The sequence below is a fragment of the Lagopus leucura genome, unplaced genomic scaffold (genome assembly GCF_019238085.1).
Source record: "Lagopus leucura isolate 7727_CA_CO unplaced genomic scaffold, USGS_WTPT01 Super-Scaffold_100035, whole genome shotgun sequence".
Lineage (NCBI taxonomy): Eukaryota > Metazoa > Chordata > Aves > Galliformes > Phasianidae > Lagopus > Lagopus leucura.
Window position 1 is genome coordinate 1,734,787 of NW_024962284.1, and position 21,333 is coordinate 1,756,119.

Here is a 21,333-nt window from a genome sequence, read left to right on the forward strand (position 1 = left end):
AGTCAAAAGGCCCAGCGTTCAGATCCTGACACAGAGAAGGAAAAGGCAGAATTGAAAAAGGGAAAACATAATAAAAATGTCATGAGCACAAGACTCTTACAGGTCTCCTGTTAAGTAAGTGTGGTCCAGCAAAGCAAGGATAATCTGAAATACTGGTTCACTAGATAATATCTTAAGTAAATTCTTGCTTCAGAATTCTAAAGGGAACAATTGTCATCAGGCACTGTCACCCACTGTAGATAGTTATGAAGGATCCTAATAGAGAAAGAGGATATTACACTTTTCATTTAATAATATCTATCCGCTGTTTCATGGTCTAGATAAGAACTTCCCATGATAAATGTATTTAATTGAAAAGGAAGGACTGCTCCTTGCTACAGATTATTTTTGGCTGACTTTTTTCCTCTTGTCTTTTTTTTTTTTTTTTTTCTTTCTATTTACTCCATATGGTCTGGAAGCATTTGCTACTGGAGAGGAAAAATATGTTCTCTACTGAACCAAAACAACAGTTCATGTAATTTTATGTCCTATCATTGGTAGCAGTTAGTATGAGTTACTTCAAACGGAACAGAATTTCTTGCACCTTTTCCATTTAAAAATTTGGAATACTAGCCTCGATAAGAAAATTTTGGCTTAAGCTCAATCTGAGTGTGCCCTGAAACATCGTTATTTATAGTCATTTAAATATTGTATCACATTAGTATTAATTAGTTCTAATTTTAGTTATTGTGGTTTGGTAATACCGGGACATCTTCAACTCACTGGTGGGCAGTAATTTACTCTAGTATTACTTCACCAAGCATGAGTTTAACTGCTTGAGAAGCAGACTGCTTTCCATTTGTTACTAAGAAACTTTGTCCACAGAATACAGGAAAAAATCTATCAAAGAGTTCTTCAATGAAAGAGCTAGAGAACTTTTCTCACCAATTTTTCAAGCAGTGCATTTCGGTTCATGGTCTTGTCTAATTCTCCAAAAACCACTAACTACAGTCTGCATTTGAACAACAAGCTATTAGCTTACTGTTTAACAGCTCTCTGTCCTTTTAGTTTAAATTCCCAAAGTCAGATGCAGATCCCTCACATTGCCTCCTTTCCTCTGGACTGTTCTGTTCAGGTAAGTTTCCCCCCCCCACACACACACACCCCTTCCACCTCTGTTATGCTTTCTAAAGCAGAATTTAAGTGTGGAGTTGTAACAAACACAGGAGGTCTTCAAACTGATTCACCCAACACAGACAGTCACGCAAATGTTTTACACATGCCAATCAACACCAGTGTTTTTGAGAAGAGATTTCTCCACACACTTTCATTCTTCTGGAACTGTGAGAAAAACAAGAAAAAAAATCAGTGGCAGCAATTAGGTATTTTGTCAAACACTTTTTGATGAGATGAGTAGCTGGAAGGATATTTGACTTGTTTTGCATTAGTGCTCTCCAGAAGAAACAGCTCATTGGCTTAGATTGTATGTTTCACAGAATCACAGAATCACCCGGGTTGGAAGGGACCTCAAGGATCATGTAGTTCCAACCCCCCTGCCTAGCAGGGCCACCAAACATACACATTCAGATCAGGTTGCCCAGGACCCCGTCCAACCTGGCCTTAAACACGTCCAAGGACGGGGCATCCACAACCTCCCTGGGCAGCCCATTCCAGGGCCTAACCACTCTCCTAGTAAAGAACTTCCCCCTAACATCCAACCTAAACCTTTCAGCAGCAGAAAGCGCGGAAAGAAATGTCACGAGGCTGTGCTGGGTTATATGCAAGGTTTCCTAGCGTTATTAACTTAATTTTTTATTTTGTCCCCCTTTTAGTGCAGTATGCTTCAGTAAACTTTGTATCTGATTTTCACAAGTATTTTGGAAATTACAAATACCTCTTTTCTGAAGCACTATGAAAATTCATCATCACAAGATCTACAAAGAGATACTGCAAAAAACAACAAACAACACCCTTCATTAAAAATGCATTAGGTGCTAAATGAATCTACAAAACTACACTCACAGACCCATACAGTGCCTGTATGGGGAATAAAATGTATAAAGTTTGCAGCTATAATCTGTTATTGAAATAGAACATTGATGTAATAGGAAGTATCTGCTTGCATCAGCAAGACTACCATCATAAACTTTACAGAGTAATCTGCTGCTGTTAATAGTATTTCACAGGAATCACCATAGACAGCACAGAAAACACATCCACTAGAGGAATACATAGCGATATCCAATGGATACTCCTTTCTCTTAAGTAAATATAAGAGAGATCAATAATTAGAGAGATCAATATTTCAGAAAGTTCAACTCTTAAATTCGATTCCGGATCTCAGAAGCTCAAAATACGAGGATAGGGTACAAATCTAATTCAGATTTCTCATTTTATCTACAAAAAAAGAAAAATCTACCCTGTGAATTCAACACCGGAACCTAGTACTAAGCATATAAATGTATGGGAAAAGTTGAGTCGCGGCCTGAACCACTGATTGAGCACCTTGGTCAGCCCTGGGAGCATAGGTGAAGGAATTCACCTGCACAACCAGAAGGGGTGGAACCTGGCTCCAATTCTCTGAGACATCATTTAAGGGCTGACTGCCACTGCGGGAGGATCTCTTCCTGCAGATCTCTTCTTGGCGAAGCTTTTCCCTATGAACCTAGAATCTTCTGACATGGGTGAGCAGTTTTCTTCCCTTCCTTTATAACATCTCTATCTATTCTGTCAGTCCTTCCCTCATCATACCTCTGTTGTAACTCCTTTCCCATTATATTGATCTAATTGCTACAATAAGGAAGGAGGAAAAATTCTCAGACATATCCCATTATGTTAGTGGTTTGCAACTGAAATTGCAATGGATGTGTACATTCAACAGGAATTTCTAAACCAAATCCTTAAACCAGTGTAATTCTGTTACAGCCCAGATCACAACAACAAAATGAATCACCAGTGAGTAAAAACAACCACGGGAAGGAAGAACAACTTGCTTAAACTCATTTCACTGAATAAACAAAATCCCAAGGTCCAATAACTTTAGCCGTAGTGGCCCTTCAAGTGGCATTTACAGAGAAATTTCTTAAACAATGTGTGATTTGTAGTTTCTTGGTTTCCAAAATAATAAGATTCTTTATCTTGGTGTTTTTATTTTTTTTTTTAATCACTGCAACATTCAGGTGGAAAAATATGTGATGTCTAATGGTCAGGCTCCATTTACACTTCATAGCAGTGTGCAGTGGACCTTTCTGACCATCTTGAGGCTGGAAAACGTTTCTATATTACTATTTCCATATCTCGAGTTCTTCATGCTTAAAAACTGCTGATTCATAACAGATATTCCTCTTCCTTTCTCACTAAAAGTTACTTTCTGAGCATGTTCAACTCCATGAAAGAGGCAAGAGGATCCATCCATAAAGTCATGAAAAGATTTATTTTGATATGTGAAAATCTGGATTAAAAAAGAGTTTCACAGCAATACAAAACATGGGTTAACATGGGCTTAACGCACCCACCAGTAGGTGAGTATTGCACTGCAAACTGCAGAGCGATTGGTTCTCAGTGTTTCCTTGTGAAGCTTTCCTTTAGCACAGAAAAATATTCTTCATTTGTTTGAGAGAGACTCTTGGGATTTATATAGCATAAAGACAAAGTGAACTGAAGTCTATGACAAAATTAGTATTTGTTTCTTCAACGTAGAGCAGTTTCACTAGGGAAGTTCACACAGGGACAGCTGTGACAGACAGAGTGCTTCTCAGAGGCACTGAAAAAGGACTTGAACCTGGTTCATTCACTTTGCCTGCCCTTCTGCGTCACGTAGCTGCTTTGAGATTTCTGCATGCATTAAGAAACCTCATTTTTAGGTGAATGTTAGATCCAAGAATCAGTGACAGAATTCATAAACTTGTCTCAGAACTATGAATTCCTCTAGCTTTCTGGAAAAGAAAAATTAATACTGAGACATGTAATTCCTACAACAGGAATTCACTTTGAGAACCTACCCTCAATGTCTCAGTTATGTGCTGCTTGAAGACAGGTCAGGTTATTCTACAGAACAGGACATCATCATAGTAACAATAATGTTTTTGTCCACAGAAATCGCCGTTGCTAGAGAAAGGAAGAAAACTAATCTCTAATTGCGGGTTGACAGAACCAAGCTGTTTTCACTGCTCAGTATAATTGGAAACAGCACTACCAAAGTGATCCCAATTCTAAAAAAAATGACTTATTATTTCCTTTTTCTGACTTTGAAAACACTGAAAAGCCTTCATCTTATTAATAGGGCGTAGCTTTCCAGAAGCACAGAGTACACATTTGTCTGGAGTATTTCTAGATTAGATTTCAGGACGGTCCTAAATCTGTATGAGGAAATAAGTAGGCAAGCAACTACAGTATGATCGCATGGAATGCTCCGGAGTAATTAGCAGATTAAAAAAGAAATTAGCAAATGTTTCAGAAGGCTAAAATCCAATCTAATCAAACACAATTCAACTGAACTTCCTGGCAGAGAAGACAGTGCAGGTGGCCCACTCAGAAGACTTACCGAGGATTTTTTTTTTAGGATTTTCAGAAATATGGAAGTAGAGGTCTGACTCGGTGCTTTCTCAGACTCCTCCTGGAGTTGCTCTTGGGGACTCTGCCTTTCAGTTTTGCTTTTTTCCTCTCATTTTACAGTGCCTTAATTTCTCAAGAACGCTTTCCATCAGCTAAGTGTTACAGAAAGCGTTTAACCAGCATGCTTAGTTTTTGGAGCACGTGCCGACTTTGCAATGATTGTCCCTTCTCTTTGTTTCCGTAGATGAGATTAGGATTTTTCTATCCATCTGCGCCGAGTCTGTGGACAACTTGTTACTGTGAAAGGTTTTGCCCTTCACGCACCCCGAGCCTCTCAGAAAGGGCGCCAGCCTTCCCGCCTTGAGGCAGCGCCCGCCGCGTGCTGCCAGCGCCCCCTGCCGGCATGCTCGTGCTGCGCAACGGAAAGCAGCGCGCCGAGGCCCGAGACCCGCTCGCAGCTTTTGGGAATATCCCTCAAACGGATATCTTCTACTTAAAAAAATAACACGGTGAAATTGAGATTTAAAGGCTTGAGTTCTCTCAAGACTGCTCTCACTTATATAAAGAACATAAAAAACGTTTAATGTCAGCACTTGCAGTACAGCAGGAGAAAAAAAAACAAAACAAAACTTGTCTAATGCCCAAAAATGACATCTGTGAGGGGAAAAAAACACCAACAAAACTGTGCTATAATGGATGAAAAGAACATCTAGTACAATTTATCTTTACAAATGCCCTTAATAGACTACATTTGCAACATAAAACTGCTTTTCTACCCAGACAATAACGATTTCTTTATTATTCATATTACTGCTTAACTACCTTCGTGCAGCTAGTAAATCATACTCGAGCTATGCTAAACAGATGGATGCCTTTCTGCTGCCCATTATGGAACGCATAGGTTAGCCATCACAGAAAGTCTTATCAACGCGTTTCTCCCTCTCATGTAACCTCCATCTAAGAGCATTACTAAAATCAGTAGCTGAGATTTAAAAGGTTCCTAAGGAAATCTGATCACCGCAACACTGTTTTGTCACACAGCCAATGTCACATAGCCCTTTCCACAGATCAGATACTGGTGCTGCACGCTGAGAATAGCAGTCTGAATTCAAGCAGCAGCCATCTTCCCAGAACAGCATCTGAAATTTCACTTGAGGCACATAGTAGAGTCAACTAAATTAACGTTTTCACCATTATTGACATTACAAGATTTATTACTCCCTGTTCAATTTAAAAAGATTCCCTGGGGAAATTTTTAAGGGGTGCTTGCTTTATTGGTTGTTATTGAGTTGGACCATTTGACAGCTGGTGTGGAATGTCTGAATAACAAAATCCTTGCTCAGAAGAAATCAAGAGACCTCTGGTGACTGATATGGAGGATATTGATTTGATTTTAGTGTGATGCATTTAGTTTTCATTGTTAAAATAATATAACAACAGATTAATTTATAGAATGAATAGTAACCACATGAAGCGTATACACAGAGGAGCCTGTCTAGGACTGCTGCTAAAGCTTCTTGTCTCATAGAGCTCAGCTCTTGATCCCCAGTAAGCAATACATTTCGGTAAGATTGCTATGTAGAGTTGGATTATTATGGGAAGGATCAGGGCTGAACCCTAAAACTTCTAAGTTTGATATTGCTAGAATCACTCCAGTAATGCATTACTGTGGATGTTAGGCGAGGAGAGAATGAAAGACAGGAAAGGAAGATTTCTGTCATCTTAGAGCTCAGGAATTATTTTCTTCCAGCAAAAAGTATTAAGAAATCACAAAACATGCTTGTATAATAAGACTATTGAAACAATACAAATACAGGTGAATTAAAGTTGTGCAATTTTAATACCAAGTATTCTCGGTATTAAAATATAAAACATTTAGCAAGGCACAAAACACTGATAAAAATGGAAATATTTTCTGAGTGATTATGGAGAAAACAGAGAAGATCTAGTAAAGTGGAGAAAGGAGAGACCAAGAGTGCAATTAATTCATCAAGATGTACAAATAGAAACATATATGAAGACATTTGCTTCTTCTACCTTGCTGATGAAGAGAACTTTCAGAAAAGCACAAGTGCATCAAGTTTACCTGCTACCAGCATTGTTTACTAGTTGCCATCATCAGTAAGTCCTTCATTTTAGATTTAGCCATTACAGCCATAAATTTTACCACTGCTATCAAAATGGCTCTCAATCTCCAAAGAAAGGATTGGTGAATATTTTACACCAAGAATCAACAGATAGAGGAGGGATGTAATGTACTCAGAGATATTTGAAATCAACTCCACAGAAGCTTAAACTAAAAGTTGAACATTTTTTTGAAGGGACTTGAAATATATCCTTAAAAATGCTCTAGAATGTCTGGGCTGTTTCAATTAAAGGTGAACTCTCTGCTGGATGGGCAGAATACTGATTCTAGGTGAAGAACAGGACTAAGAGACCCTTTTCCAATGGTTTCAAGCTAGGCAAAAATTCCTCAGCCTCACATTTGTTCTCCTCCCCGACTTTGCCTATGGCAAACGTATAGTTGTGGCAACCTGGTTGATCATCTCTACAGCCCTAAGCTGCAACCACGGAATCTGAAAAATTACCCTGTAAACAAAGGAGTTTATTCATTCTGTGAGTATTCTAGGGCATATCTGCTCTGAATTTTCTACTCTTGGTGTTCATTTGAGGCTTCATATGAATTGATCATTAACTCAACATCTGTGCTGCATACTAGCTTTTGGCAAAAAAAAAAAAAAAAGTGTTCAAGGCAAGTATTTAGATTCTACAAAACAAAGACAGGAATCTGCTTCTCTAAGCACACAAAGGTTACTCAGCAGGAATAGTTTTGCTCCCACTGTTTTTCTACTATTGTTTACTTTGTTGTGTGCAGCTGCTGTAATTATATTTAAACCTCTCTGTGTTATGTATGCTAATGTAATTTTCTGTACTGTGTTTGAGTCATCCATAATTCACTTATGCTTTTCTAAGAGAAAGTTTTGTGCCAGCTTATCGGGCTGAAACATGAAGTCGGTTTCCCCGTATGACAGATGAATACCCAGCCCAGTAGATTACAGTAAGTTCCCTTATCCTTGACTCTGTCACCAACAAGTCTAGAAAGTGAAGTCATTTTAAGATCAAGAGATTCCCTGAGTAGGAGATATTCATAAGCAACAACTCTACCTCACCATTTCTGGTTATCTGGCATTTGTCCTTTCTCAGGCTAATATCTTGATACTGGCCAACAGTAAGAGATTCTTTGCACTTTTGTCTCAAAGCTTGCGGAGGAACAGAGATAGGCAAGTCCAGGTGAAAGCTGGACAAATCTGTAAATTTTTTTCTAAAAGCCTCACCTTCAAATGATTAACATTTGTTGGTGAAAATCAATGTTAGATTGAATAGATATGGCTGTTATATCATGTCTGTGATCAAACAAAGCCAGTGAGTGACCACGAATCTCTAAATTCTAAAACAGACAGAAAAAAATATTGCTTTGTGTTACCTAAGTGAGAGCTTTGCATACCTTCATAACAAAACTGGTGGGTCTGTCAGCAGAGGTACTCCATGGGTGCTGCAGTGCTATTCCTGCCATTACACACTGTCGTATCACCATGAAAGAAAGAGACAAAGCAAGAATACTTCTTGAAAAACCATTTAACAATAAAGCAAAAGAAGAACACGCTCCTTCACATTAAACCAAATCAAAATACCATGTACAAGATCCTAGCCGCAGATGACTAAAGGCAGCAAATTGAATGATCATATTATGACAGATTACATCCTTGGATACCGTGCAGCAAGAAGTATCCTGAAACCAAGGAGCAGCACGTAAGATCAGCCTCACTGAGAAAAATGATTTATTGCAAGCGAAGAAGGAAAACATTAAACTGAATAGCTTTTCTGGGGACAGCATTCTTCTCTGTGCTTTTTAAACCTGCAGAAAAGCCCCTGGGAATTTAAGATGCTAATTTGAAAGAAATGAAAATTATTCCTAACGTACCATTACAAACATTTATAACAAACAGTTCCATTCACTCTGCTTCTAACACCTGAAGACCTTTGCCGTTCTGTTTGTTTTCTGGTTGATTGTCCTCATCTAAGAAAGAGATAAAAATGAATGCTTCTGATGGGCTTACTTTGCTTTTTCAATTATATTATTACCGCAACAAAAGTCTTGAGCCAGTAAGTTTAATGCAAACTCTGTCTAATGATAGACAAACTAAGCATTTAAGGATTAGGTCCATAGAATTACATCATCAATAAGTTCAAACATGAACATTTACTCACTGTAAATAGGATTAACACTTCCAAAGTAACTGTGCTGGGTGGGAACAAAATGTCAGGAGCAGCTGATATTAGTTCAGTGCTGAAGCTGTTTGTATTTTCATATGTAAAATATCAGATACTCACAAAGAGACAAGGGCGTATCAGAGGTGACATTAACTGCTTGGTTGCTGCTCCACAGGGATAATGCCAAACACCAGAAGGTGAGAGCATCTAAGCCTTGAAACAAAAATCTCTTTCAGAGAGCAGGAAACCTAGTTTGCTAGGCAAGAATGGGGACAATATGTGGAAAATGTGCAGGAAAAGCAAAAGGCCAACCATGGAAGCAGCAGAAATCCTATGTTGCTCCTATATCCTTGTTTCCTCCTTAAGGGAAAACACTGCAAGTCTGAGATGTTCTGAACTGGTTGGCAAGAGAATGATGAACGAGCCTAAGTATATGAGGATAGCCTGATTAAATAAGGAATGAAAGAATGAGGAGTATCAGAAGCAGGTGGAAAGGAAAGGGATCCAGATGTGGGTAAGAGGAGACAGGTAGTACCTGAGGGATGGGAAGAGAGAACAGAGGTAGGGAATAAAAGACTCTGAGAAGCTTGGTTACCAGCCAGAGGAATCTTTATAAATAAAATAAAATAAAATAAAATAAAAAATAACAAACAGGAACAACACAAACCACCCAACTTTCACTGACAAAACAAACAAACAAACAAAAACCTGTACAAGTGATGCAGCAGTAAATCTTCAAGATTTATGGCTCAAATTACACATAATTTTCACTCTGTGTAGATGTAACATAAAAAGAAGAAGAAAATGAGAGCTGCAAAGGGTGAAAGAAAGGGGGGGTGGGGAGGATCTTGTTTTTTGGGGGGATTATGTTTTCTATATACAAAGGAAAACATTTTCATTCCGAACAATTGAGAAAAAATGAATAACAAATGCTCATTAACAAGAATACCTCGGTATAACCCTTATATATATGGTATCTGGAGAACATAGGAGACTAAATGCAATGGAGACTCTTCTCTGTATTATATATACGTGTCTCTCTTTTCTCCTTAGCTTTCTACAGGGAAGCATTTTTACTGTTCACCACTATTTGTAAACGAGGAATGAATCCTATCGATTTTTGATTTTGTAGGAAGAAACATATAGGCCAATAGCATTGTATATTATACTCCCCACACAATTACAGAGCTTGAAAATTTGAGGGGAAAATTGTGAAGTAAATTCAGTGTATCCATGCTATGGAAAGTCAGTTTTATGTCTTGAATTGGATGGGGAATTACAAATTGGATGTTAGCCTAGCTGTTACGATTTTACAGATGGACATTTTGTTAACAAGTAAGAAAATACATTTCTCTTAAAGTAACACGGTTATTGCAGGCCTGTACATGACTTCAGCTTGGATTCATGCTTTTCCAAAGTTAACTATCCAGAGTTTTTGCACATTTACCTTGCTTTATGATTTGTTTTGCCTGTTGTTTTCCTTCTCCGTACTTCCTTCTCCCTACCCATCTGTTACATGCATATGCTTAATTATCCCCAGCTATTGATGAGTATATGGGGCACATATAAGGATCATCAAGGGCAGTCTGGAAGTGAAGCTACTATAGGGCAGAGCTGACAAGGCAGCATCAAAGCTGTGAATTCAATCCTTGTGAATTAGCAGAAGTGAAAAATTAGCAGGTGAATAGATTTTTTGTTTCTTTTCTTTTCTTTTCATTTGGAATCCACTAAATTATGTGTGAACTGGTTTAGGTTTTAGGGTGACCTACATAGGTATGAGCTGGGAAAGACTGATGTACAAACTTAGGTAGAACTGAAGGACTAAACTATCGTTAGGTTACTCTGCCAGGAGTTGAATGCAACACTATTATGGACCATAACACTGAAGAAATTGTGAATCCCCTACCGTCTTGCAACTCCTGCTGGTTACTTTGCTTTTTGAAGCAGTAAAATGGGGCTCCAGCCAAGCCATTTGTTTGGATTTGGCACAGATTTATTTATACCCTGCTGAACCAACTGATTCCACTGGCAAATTGATAGCTTGAAACATACCACTGGGAATTATTTGCTGCACAAAGCTGGGTTCTGTTGGCCAGGTTCACAACAGGTGTAATAAACCTGAGGAAAATCTATCACATTTTCCATATAACTCATGCAGGACCCTATTTCCTGATGTACCCCTGCTAGCTGGGTAACTTCTGAGATGCACAGTATAAAAACACAGAGCAGTGCTCCCACTGTTCACCATTTTATCATTCACACTGCAGTTGATAGATTATCACTGGACTGTTTCTATAAAATATAATGATCAGTAGTGACAAAGGGAACTGTTCCGGAACAGTAGTGGATGACACTGCTTATCTCATCACTGTCTGAGACCATTTTTTTGTTGCAATTAAAATCAGTGGTGAAATGGTCAGTGTTAGGAATCCACACGGTGAAAATTTTAAATCTAGCTTCTCAAGTGGTGATTTCATTCAGTGTACCACATAATCATGCAAAGCAACATGGCTGCATTCCAGAGTTTCTTATGAAAGAAAAGCAAAAGAAAGACTCATGGCATTTTGTGCCCCGGCAATAAAAACAGCAAACAACGGTCTATGGGAACTGTTAAGTCACAGCCTGAACCACTGACTGATCAACTGGGGAAAGGACCTGGTCAGCCCTGGAAGCACAGGTGAGGGCAGTTCATCTGTGTGACTGGAAGGGTTGGAGCTTAGCTGCTTCTTAGACCTTATTTAAGGTCTGACTGCCATCCTTTCTTGGTCAAGCTTTCCCCTATGAATCTGAAATCTTGTAATTCAGGTAAGCAATCTTTTTCCTTTCCCTTACAGCACCTTTCTATCTTGCTGAACTCTCCTATTGTATTGATCTGTTTGATTGCTAGTGACAGCAACAAGAAAAAAATGTGACTGTTGATGGGAAATACATGAAATAAGCTTCTCAAAACATTAGAGAAGGGCTCATGAAGCAGCTTGGTATGCTGACTCTATTGAAGGCTGAAGTAAACTTCAGGAAAGAATTGTGTAAAACTTGCTTGTCTTTGGAATAAGAAGTTCTTTTGTATTATTTTAAACGTGAATCTTAGAGCGTTTAGATAGAAAAACACTCTCATCTATTAGCACTTCCTAAGGGCTATGGTGTGAAATACTAAATGATAAGCAGTCAAAAATATCTTTCAAAAATAGCGTGGCTGTTCTTAAGTGTGAGGAGTAAGAGAAATGCTCTGCTTGGTTCAGTGTTCATTTAAGCGTAGCAGGAAGAATGTGATAAGGCTATCAGTTTTACAAGGAAGAATGGAGGAATGCAGTTTAATGGCATCCTTACCTTGTGAAAATACAAAGAAAATGAAGAGAAAAGCTGCTTAAGACTGAAGCAAAAGTAGCTAATGCAGATGGAGTTTCCCTGGCTAATAATTGATAGAGCAGTGATTACTCACTGGTTTTAAAACTGTCATTCTATTTCAATTCTCAGGATGTCAGACTCAGAAAAACTAAATTGCATCAGAAATAACAGGCATACTACTAAAAGGCCAATTTCTTAGGAAACTCAAAAATTTTAACAATGGACTGCATCCTGTTCTGGGCTCCTCAATTTGAGAAAGGTAGAGAGTCCAGCAGATGGCTGCAGAGATGAGGGGCCTAGAGTACTTCCATTACAAGGAAAAGCTGAGCTCTGGGACTATTAGCCTGGAGAAGATTGAGAGGGGATCTTAGCAATGCTTATACATTTCTAAAGGGTGAGAGTCAAGTGGACGGGGCCAGTCATTTCACTGGTACCTCAAAATAGGACAAAGGGCAATGGGCACAAACTGGAACACAGGAAGGTCTGTGCAAACAGAGGGAACACTTCCTTTCTTTGAGGGTGACAGAGCACTGGAACCAGATGCCTGGAGAGGTTGTGGACTCTCCCTTTTGGGAGATATTCAAAACCCATCTGGACACTTTCTTACTCCATGGAAGCTGCTTTAGCGGGGAGTTGGAGAGGGGGTTGGACTGGACTATCTTGAAAGGTCCCATGCAATCCCTTCTGTTCTGTTACTCTGTGATTCTATGTAACTAAAGTTTATTCCATTAACTTGGGATAGTTTTAGTGAATGGCAAAAATGGGCTAAGAACAATTGCATTTAGCATCACTTGTGATTAATGTAAGGAGTGGATCAGGAAAAGTCAGTGTTACTCTCTTATTTGAAGTCATGTTCGATCCTGTAACACATGTTGGAGCTGATAGGGCGCAATATGAAGCAATTCAAAGTAAGAGCACTACACCTGCATCTCCTGATAGTGGAGCTTCTTCAGTAACTCACGGAAAGACATGAAAGAAAATATGATCAGTGAGTCCTTCTGCAACAGACTGGTTTCAAAAGCCAGGTCAAACAATGCCATGTGTTTTATACTAGTTCAGTTCTTAATCACACTCAATTTAAACCTATGAAACACAGACTATTTTTCTGAGATGCCAATTATTTGAAGTATCAGAGTTTATGTACCAGATCACACATATATCACTTTCTCTCCTTAACTCTACAATACAGAGGGCTATCAGTGAACATTTGAGTATTTATCTGTTAAACTGATGAGACAGTAGCTTTTTGTCCAGTGGTTTTCCACTGATTCAGGTAAAGTTAGTGAGCGCTGTGAAAAGAGAAAAGTATTCTTCAGAGCTTTTTGGACAGCAATACTGAATTACTGAAGTTGGGAAACAATATATCTAGGGCAGTGGGAATGATAAAGACAAACCCAGAGTTTTCAAGCATTTAAAAAAATACTAACACTCAAAAGACTTACCTGGAGATCTAACTTAGAAAGAATCATCCAAAACTATGTATTTGTAGTAAATATGTAGTAAATGCTGATATAAATATTGTATAAATTTGTAGTAAATGTTGATAGTGAAACTTGAGGATTTCAGAAATTACCCAATCAATGACTACTGGATAAGTAACTCCCATATTATCATCTTGCATCTTTCCATATTTAAACAAAAGTTTGAAGGAGTAATAAGAACAATAAATTACAGATGAGATTCTTCCAAATATATGAAGTACCTGTATAGTTATTCAAGAGGACGTAGTTAGAAAGTTACCACTAGTTTGTCTTCTGAAAACAATACAATATACATTTCATAGTAATGACCTCATGAAAAAGTATTTGGCTTTAATTAGAGATGGCAGAGCTCCTCTTATGAATTCAACAGTTTAACAAGAAAGTGGAATTAACATTCTTAGAGACAGCCATGGGGAAAAAAAAATGTTCAAGTATAAAATTTGCCATACAAAAATTACAGAATTATGCACTGGTTTATTTCTTCATTATTTGAAGCTAGAGGTAAACAACATAAGAAATCATACTATTAGCCCTGGTAGGCTTCTTTGAAGCCAGATGCAATAAAGAATCACCTTACATTTTGAGGGACTTTCCTCTGTTCCCCTGAAATTTAAATATACTTTGCAGCCAATGAATATTTCACTTTGATATTACATTTTTCTTATTTATTGTTTCTAATTTTTATGTTCAGTTTTCATCACAGTCTGTTTGTCTTCCTGCTTATAATATACACATGAATTATTTGGTTATTCTGAAATCTTAGTATTTATATTTATCTTACTTATGAAGTACTGACTTTTGGATACGTTTTTTTCCATTTCACTTTGTTTCTTTGCTTTCTGCCCAATCCTTCCAATTACATTTGAGGGTGCCTGTGTGTTTCCACTCCTGCTGCTCCTGGATGCTGATTGTGTTCACAGGGTGCACATAACTAATCTGTATGCTCAGCATGCACTGTGGCTGGGAATGACGGACTGTGTGGGCAGCCCTGACAACCCTCCAGGAGGGTTCCCCTGGATGGGGAGATAAGTGCTGCATTTTTCAGACAGGATCTGGTGTAATGATCTGTTAGAGCCTAAGGAAAGGCTGGAAACATTATCTGGTTACTATATCTCACACAGCTGCAAGGGAAAACTATGAAGATAAGTACAAAACAAGTTGGAAAGGATGCAGTAAACAAGAACTATAAGTTCACTGCTCAGTTTCATTAGGATTAATAAAAAATCTGTATTAAGTCATACTGGATCAAGGCTGACATCATACTACTACTGTTTAATTTCCTTCTTACAACAAAGGGCCCCTTCCAGCCTGTTACACTGTTGTTATATCTATCAGGCTACAGGCCAGCATCAACACCTCCAACCAGCAGCACCTCCAAACATTCAGCTGGGTTGTGAGATAACATCAGCCAGTGCACGGCCCTAAGAATCTGGGAAAACCTGAGTGTTTGGGCAGGGCAGAAACACCTTAGTCACCTTCCTTTCTGTCTATAACCATCACAGTTTTCCCTACAGCAGACAGCCCTACATGCCCTCATTTTGCTCTTGTTTTCTATGGAGACAGAAAAGATAGAGAAGAAGACTACATACAGTTTTCTTCTCTGGGGCATCTGTCTTCACTCATTTCTGCTTAAAACTGTTTCTTGCAGCCTTGGAACTAGACCATCAGACAGCAGGCCTTTGCAGTTTCTATCATCTGCTCTCAAAGGGGAGGAAAATGGGAATGCTGGCAAAGAACAGGAAAGTACTAAGATGCACGTGGTCAGAGAAGATGGAAATCGTCAACCAAGGGATTGGAGCTAAACTGTGGAATGCTCTCAAGGAGACAGGCTAAAAAGATACTATACACTTGGTCATTTGATGTCAAAGAAGCCCATGTCAGAAGATGCTTCCATTGTTTGGGCTGTTTTTAGGGTGCCATGCGTGTGCTACATAGGTGAAAGCTTTGAAAACTTGCTGCAAGTCTACCAATTATGCAGAATTGGACAATAATTTATAACAGCAAATATGAAACAATTTCTTAAAACTCACACTTTGAATAGGATTGTTCTTCACAGAGAATTTTACAAACAAGAGAGCATGTTAATTCAATACAATCCACAGGATCAGATGCTTGTATCATTATTTCTATTATTCTCACCAGCTTGGTAGCTGTGAATGTCTTGCACAAAATAAGTTGTGCATTGAATATGCTTGAATAAGGCAAGATATTAAGTTTCCCATTTCCCAGAAATATTTACAAAGATGCTCATCTCTTTGTACAATTTTAAGAACCTTCACAATAAAATATGTAAGCAAGCAGAGCTAAAAGCATGCATATGCAGGAGAAGAACAAGTCATTAAAAGGCGTGTTTAAAAGTTTGACTACACTTTATCTCATACAAAACTGCACTGTTTTATTCTCTTGTATCATAGACATAGAATGGCCTGGGTTGAAAAGGACCACAATGATCATCAAGTTTCAACACCCCTGCTATGTGCAGGGTCACCAACCAGCAGACCAGGCTGCCCAGAGCCACGTCCAGTCTTGCCTTCAATGCATCAGGGATGGGGCATCCACAACCTACTTGGGCAACCTGTTCCAGTGTGTCACTGCTCTCTGAGGGGGAAAACTTCCTCCTAACATCCAACCTAAACCTCCCTGTCTCAGTTTGAAACCATTCCCCCTTGTCCTATCTCTATCCCTGTAAACAGCCATAGCCCTGGCAGACGTGGGAAGCCTGACCACCTGTGAAGACTGACGCAAAACACTTATTGAATACCTCAGCTTTTTCTATGTCTGAGGAAGCCAGCTCCCCATTACCTTTCATCAGAGAGGGAGCACTCTCCTTGTACCTTTATAATTCCATCCTGCTTTACTTTTTAAACTGATTAATGCACGCTGAAGTGAACTGAATTTCCAAATGTTTTTGCTAGAGCTACTTAGCTCTCTGCAGCACTCCAGTGCTCAGCCTTCACACACTAGCCTTATTTAGTCAATCCACAGTCCTCTGTGTTTAAAAAACAAAACAAAACTGTATCTATAATTCAACTTCATTTTATCCATCTACAGCCATGGCATAATCAACGGGTACAAAATAAATTAAAAAAAAAAAAACCACGAAGTGCCAGCATACCTAATTTCACAGGAGAAATCACTACTACCACAGGAGGGCACTAAACTCTGAGAAACTATAGAACAGGAAGAGAGAAAATGGATGAGAAAGCAGGCTGGTATTTATTAAAATGGTGCAGTTTCTTGTCTTAATGCTATTATTTAAGTGCCAGAAATGATGAAGTAGGCCTCCTCATCCCTACTGCATTCAATATATATATATTTTTATTATTATTATTATTTTTGTGAATGTAACTGTCAGTGCAGAACCTATAAGAATTAAATACTGATCTTTGCTCATGCTATTTATGCTATTTAGGAGCAGTTTAGCAAAATCACTGGAATTGTATTCATGGAGAATTGGCAAGAGTGAAGAATCGTGCCTCAGATGTAGTTAATGAGTAGACTTTTTAGATATTAAGGTACCTTTACAATGTCTCCAGTAGCATGAGGGAGATGGGTTCCCTCTACTCCTCATTAAATTGCAACATAGCTTTCTTTTTGTGGTCTTTCTTGTGGTTTCCTTGGATTATTTTAAGAAGTTTGATGTCGTTTATAAACTGAGGAATCTAATTATTAGAGTGCAACTGCATAATTACACATTTAAAATGTGTGCTTGCCTGTGAAATGGAATACAGATTGCTGTTAAGATTACCTTGATCTCCAGCAGCTCTTTTGAAACCCTTCTTAGACAGTCACACAGAGGGCACAGAGCTGGTGCCGTCTCACACTTTCCTCCTCCTGGAGCAGTCGGTACCCAGCTGAGATGTGGCTGGGCTTAGCTGGGACCACACCCATGCCATTTCCTTGCCCTGGGGTAGAGCAAAAAACAGAGTTAATCTTAGCTCTACTGTTGCACATTTGAGGGAGCTCAGGCCAATAAAAAGGCAGACCATAGTCTGCAAAAGTGTCTGCACCACCTGCTACGTACAGCTCACAAACTGAAAAGCAATGAAAAGGAAAAAAATGCAGTAATTACATCTTTTTGCATACCATGTACAACTTCCTTCCTTTGAGAACTGCTAACATTCTGCCACCTCACACCAGAGCTACTGACAGCGTCCTCTTATCATTGCCATTTCCTGATGTTTTTTGGGCTGCCTGGCAGAATGCAAATAGAACCATGCTGTCCTCATGTACAAATTCAACTGCCTGTTCCTTCAGTAAGCACATTTCCTGGGCTCCTGGAGTGCATGGCATTCATGTAGCTGTGTTCACCCTTAAAAGCCGCACAAGAAGAGAGTCAGATGTCAAACACAGACTAAGTAAAAAGCAGAGATAGTTGAGGAAGGCTGGAGTGAATCTTCAGAAAGTTAAAAGCTCCCTTTGGGGTTTTTCTCTGACCAGTGCCTATTACATTCCTTTCTTTACTGTGCCAACTGTAACAGGAGAGTGCATTAACAGAAGAGTTCATGGTGCTTCCTCCAGTAGTCACAGAGACTGGGAAGGAGATGCTTTCCTTTTCTACTGTATCTATTTTAAACTCACACTTTTTTATTTCAAAATTTATGCTCAGTCTGATGTGAAAACTTACTAAAACTCTAAACACCTGCAAAACTTTCCTAAGTGAAACAGTACAATCAACAATACACATATTTTCAGCAGCAGAAAGTTACTATGCCCTCTGTGACTCCGATGGAGATGCTGCCATGTGCAGCATATGGAATCCTGAAAGCATGTGCTACCTTAATAACCTCTGGGTCCCCAGGTGGTAAAACCAACAGCTGTATGTATTATATTCATTCCCAGTAGGTAGAGAATAGACAACAAAATTTTTCAAAGCATCTAACTGATATGCACAAGAGCTCTATTTTCAACCTGATCTAAGCCTTGAGGCCATGTGTTACAACATGCTTTGGTGTCTAAAATTGAGTCAGTCCTCTAACAGGACTTTCAAAAGCAAGGATCCCAGAGTGTGAGCTGTGTTTCTGAGCAGGTCATGGAGTACTTTCTGAGATGTTGGGAGCAGAAATACTCTTAAAACCTGGCTCTCCAGTGCCCACAGTTCTCTGCATTTGTATAAGTTTTGAAAATATGAAGGCTCCTAAGCCAGTTCCGTGCATTTGAAAAAGCCTTTATAAGGGCTAAATGTAAGATTTCATAAGGGCTACAAATTATCTGCTCTCATTTAGCATAGACGCTTAAAGATTATGTTTTGCTGCTGAGCATTCTAAGTGTAATCACTGCCAGTGATTTGTGCTGATGCTTGCTAATATACACATAGTCTTCTGGAATTTTTATTTTTTGTTTTATATATACACTGTATTAGGAACACTATTTGAACACCAGACCACCAAGTGCAGAAATACAATGGCATTCCTGTATTTATTTTTTTTCCCAGTTGATATTAAAGGACTAAAATCATCGTGAATAGTGTGGTTCCCCATTTCTTTATTTTGGCAGTACCTATTGCTTGCAATGAGTCATTGAACTGAAAAGCCAGAAGAAGAAAAAAAAGGTCAGTCAGCTGAACAATTTGACCACACTCGTTGCAAATATACAGCTTTATGATCATCAGTGGAAACACAAGCAGAGGGAGAAAAGCATTGTGCCTTCGGAAGGAAGAATGATCCTGCATCACTTAGGCATGCTCTGAAAACAAGTAAGACAGTCGCTCTTCAAGCTCAGAATAGACAAGAAACTTAAATGCTGGGTATTGCATGTACCTCCTGAGTGCCTGCCACAGACACAAGGTCTTTCACAGAGCAGATGCCTGTCCCTGACACGAGCCACTGTGTAATTTACACAAAATTGGTTGTTCCAGAAACCATGCACTTGTGCAATTACAGAGACCTGAAAAGCATCCCTGGAGCGCTCACACAGGTTTGGATACCAACAGCTTCACATGCTGGGTGGAGCGTGTCATTAACAGGCACAAACCAGTGATGGTCACCGACAGCCTTGCATGCTAAATAGAGAGTTCTAATTTCATCTGCTATGGGGCATAACAGCATTTCTCTTGTACTTAAAGCTCCAATAAAATTAAAGCCTTGGAAAATACAGCTTTTGAGTTGAACATTGTCACTTGCTGTTGTGAGCTATCCAAACACTCCTGTCCTGTGGTATGCTTTGTCCCCACACCCTGCATAAAATCATAGAATGGCCTGGGTTGAAAAGAACCACAATGATCATCTAGTTTCAATCCCCATGCTATATGTAGGGTTGCCAAACACCAGACCAGGCTGCCCAGAGCCACATCCAGCCTGGCCTTGAATGCATCAGGGATGGGGCATCTGCAACCTCCTTGGGCTGCTGTTCCAGTGTGTCCCCACTCTCTCACTGAAAAACTTCCTTCTAATATCTAAACTAATCCTCCCCTGTCTCAGTTTAAAACCATTCCCTCTTGTTCTATCAATGTCCAGCCTCGTAAACAGTTGTTGCCCCTACTGTTTGTACTCTTCCTTCAAGTACTGGAAGACTGCAATGAGCTCTCCCCAGAGCCTTCTTTTCTCCAAGGCAAACAAGCCCAGTTCCCTCAACCTTTCCTCACAGGAGAGCTGCTCCAGCCCTCTGATCATCTCAGTGCCTCCTCTGGACCCGCTCCCAGAGCTCCACGTCCTTCCTGCACTGGGGGCCCCAGGCCTGGATGCAGTACTGCAGATGGGGCCTCACAAGAGCTGAGCAGAAGGGGGCGATTACCTCCCTCTCCCTGCTGGCCACCCCTTTTCTAATGCAGCCCAGGGGCTGCATGCACACACTGCTGGCTCATGTCCAGCTTCTCATCCACCCGGATCCCCAAGTCCTTCTCCTCAGGGCGGTTCTCAAAGGGTTCTTTGCCTAGTCTGCATAAATACCTGGGATTGCCCCAACCCAAGTGCAACACCTTGCACTTGGCCTTGTTGAACCTCATTAGGTTCACATGGGCCCACTGTCTAAGTCTCTCTGGATGGCTTCCTTTCCCTCCATCTTGAGATTGAAAGCCAAACCGAGCGTCGCAGATGTTGGAGAGCAACCAGATGTATTTTTAGGCCTTGCTCCCATCTAAAAATATACTTCAGTCATACACTTCAGCAATGCCACAAAGGCCTAATGCCGTATGGAGAGCGGAGCACAGCCAGCTGCTGTAACTGGGTGGCTCGACCCGCCTAACTTGAGCTTTGTGATTAAGAAATCCTGCCCTGAAACTGCTGTTGTGCGCTGGTTGCTCAAGGAACACAGCTCTGAACAGGTTTGTTGCACAACATTGTTACTTAAGCCAGAGAAATCTGAGTGTACAAAAAGCTAATCTGAAGGAAGGCTTCGAGATCTGCCCTGAAGTGAAATAAATGCACCGAGCCAACAGAGGGCTGGAAAGTACCCTTGATTACTGAAGAGATGAGAATTTGGGGGTGATAGCCTGAGGGATGCAGGTGGAAGCTGGCTGGTTGTGCTGGGGTGGAAGGGGGAACAAATGGATTACAGAACAGCCACGTTTCTCAACACGTGGGTCTTTTTCCTGAAAGAAAGGGGAAAAAAAAAAGGAAAAGAAAAAAGAAAAATCAAAAACAGCGGTGCTAATGGTGCCCGGGCACCGCCCTAGCCAAAATGTCCGCGCCTGAGCACAGCCCCGCGTCGGGTCGCCACAGCGGGAGGAGCAGCCTCCGACCGCTACCAGAGCGGCCGTGGGAGG

General features: G+C 39.9%; 1 long non-coding RNA gene across 2 annotated transcripts in view; it reads right to left on the reverse strand.

The window, feature by feature from the left end:
* LOC122186213 overlaps positions 1-17,465 on the reverse strand; it is a 166,541-nt gene extending 149,076 nt beyond the window's left edge. The window contains exon 1 of one of the 2 annotated variants that reach the window (XR_006181091.1): positions 17,380-17,465. This is a non-coding gene — a long non-coding RNA (uncharacterized LOC122186213). Of the gene's footprint in view, positions 1-4,522; positions 4,841-17,379 lie in introns of those variants that run through there. The other variant, XR_006181092.1, reaches the window with a different exon arrangement.
* Between the last annotated feature and the right edge of the window lie 3,868 nt (positions 17,466-21,333).